Below are 2,500 nucleotides of genomic sequence, written 5' to 3'. Positions count from 1 at the left end.
GGCGTGTGATTTCTGTGTGTCACGTGTTCTCTGGCGTGTGATTTCTGTGTGTCACGTGTTCTCAGGCGTGTGATTTTTGAGCGTCACGTGTTCTCTGGCATGTGATTTCTGTGTTTCTGTGTGTCACGTGTTCTCTGGCGTGTGATTTCTGTGTGTCACGTGTTCTCTGGTGTGTGATTTTTGTGTGTCACGTGTTCTCTGGCGTGTGATTTCTGTGTGTCACGTGTTCTCTGGTGTGTGATTTCTGTGTGTCACGTGTTCTCTGGCGTGTGATTTCTGTGTCACATGTTCTCTGGCGTGTGATTTCTGTGTGTCACGTGTTCTCTGGCGTGTGATTTCTGTGCGTCACATGTTCTCTGGCGTGTGTGGCGTGTGATTTCTGTGTGTCACGTGTTCTCTGGCGTGTGATTTCTGTGTGTCACGTGTTCTCTGGCGTGTGATTTCTGTGTGTCACGTGTGATTTCTGTGTGTCACGTGTTCTCTGGCGTGTGATTTCTGTGTCACGTGTTCTCTGGCGTGTGATTTCTGTGTGTCACGTGTTCTCTGGCGTATGATTTCTGTGTCACGTGTTCTCTGGCGTGTGATTTCTGTGCGTCACGTGTTCACTGGCGTGTGATTTCTGTGCGTCACGTGTTGTCTGGCGTGTGATTTCTGTGCGTCACGTGTTGTCTGGCGTGTGATTTTTGTGCGTCACGTGTTCTCTGGCGTGTGATTTCTGTGCGTCACGTGTTGTCTGGCGTGTGATTTCTGTGCGTCACATGTTGTCTGGCGTGTGATTTTTGTGCGTCACGTGTTCTCTGGCGTGTGATTTCTGTGCGTCACGTGTTGTCTGGCGTGTGATTTTTGTGCGTCACGTGTTCACTGGCGTGTGATTTCTGTGCGTCACGTGTTGTCTGGCGTGTGATTTCTGTGCGTCACATGTTGTCTGGCGTGTGATTTTTGTGCGTCACGTGTTCTCTGGCGTGTGATTTCTGTGCGTCACGTGTTCTCTGGCGTGTGATTTCTGTGCGTCATGGTTTCTGGCGTGTGATTTCTGTGCGTCGTGTCTTCTGGCGTGTGATTTCTGTGCGCCACGTGTTCTCTGGCGTGTGATTTCTGTGCGTCACGTGTTCTCTGGCGTGTGATTTCTGTGCGTCACGTGTTCTCTGGCGTGTGATTTCTGTGCGTCACGTGTTCTCTGGCGTGTGATTTCCGTGCGTCACGTGTTCTCTGGCGTGTGATTTCCGTGCGTCACGTGTTCTCTGGCGTGTGATTTCTGTGCGTCACGTGTTCTCTGGCGTGTGATTTCTGTGCGTCATGTTCTCTGGCGTGTGATTTCTGTGCGCCACGTGTTCTCTGGCGTGTGATTTCTGTGCGTCACGTGTTCTCTGGCGTGTGATTTCTGTGCGTCACATGTTCTCTGGCGTGTGATTTCTGTGCGTCACATGTTCTCTGGCGTGTGATTACTGTGCGTCACGTTTTCTCTGGCGTGTGCGTGTGATTTCTGTGCGTCATGTGTTCTCTGGCGTGCGATTACTGTGCGTCACATGTTCTCTGGCGTGTGCGTGTGATTTCTGTGCGTCGTGTCTTCTGCCGTGTGATTTCTGTGCGTCACATGTTCTCTGGCGTGTGATTTCTGTGCGTCATGTGTTCTCTGGCGTGTGATTTCCGTGCGTCACGTGTTCTCTGGCGTGTGATTTCTGTGTGTCACATGTTCTCTGGCGTGTGATTTCTGTGTGTCACGTGTTCTCTGGCGTGTGATTTCTGTGCGTCACGTGTTCTCTGGCGTGTGATTTCTGTGCGTCACATATTCTCTGGCGTGTGATTTCTGTGTGTCACATGTTCTCTGGCGTGTGATTTCTGTGCGTCACATGTTCTCTGGCGTGTGCGTGTGATTTCTGTGTGTCACGTGTTCTCTGGCGTGTGATTTCTGTGCGTCACATGTTCTCTGGCGTGTTGCGTGTGATTTCTGTGTGTCACATGTTCTCTGGCGTGTGATTTCTGTGCGTCACGTGTTCTCTGGCGTGTGATTTCTGTGTGTCACATGTTCTCTGGCGTGTGATTTCTGTGCGTCACGTTTTCTCTGGCGTGTGCGTGTGATTTCTGTGCGTCATGTGTTCTCTGGCGTGTGCGTGTGATTTCTGTGCGTCGTGTCTTCTGGCGTGTGATTTCTGTGCGTCACATGTTCTCTGGCGTGTGATTTCTGTGCGTCACATGTTCTCTGGCGTGTGATTTCTGTGCGTCACGTTTTCTCTGGCGTGTGCGTGTGATTTCTGTGCGTCACATGTTCTCTGGCGTGTGCGTGTGATTTCTGTGCGTCGTGTCTTCTGGCGTGTGATTTCTGTGCGTCACATGTTCTCTGGCGTGTGATTTCTGTGCGTCACGTGTTCTCTGGCGTGTGATTTCCGTGCGTCACGTGTTCTCTGGCGTGTGATTTCTGTGTGTCACATGTTCTCTGGCGTGTGATTTCTGTGTGTCACATGTTCTCTGGCGTGTGATTTCTGTGCGTCACGTGTTCTCT

General features: G+C 51.1%; 1 protein-coding gene across 1 annotated transcript in view; it reads left to right on the top strand.

Moving 5' to 3' along the window:
• LOC311073700 (kinesin-like protein KIF1C) overlaps positions 1-2,500 on the top strand; it is a 37,520-nt gene that overhangs the window by 11,293 nt on the left and 23,727 nt on the right. The gene's annotated exons all lie outside the window — the stretch shown is intronic.

This window comes from Abramis brama (assembly GCF_963993115.1).
Source record: "Abramis brama genome assembly, chromosome: 22".
NCBI classification, from domain to species: Eukaryota; Metazoa; Chordata; class Actinopteri; order Cypriniformes; family Leuciscidae; genus Abramis; species Abramis brama.
This window is presented reverse-complemented; position numbering and strand designations above follow the sequence as displayed.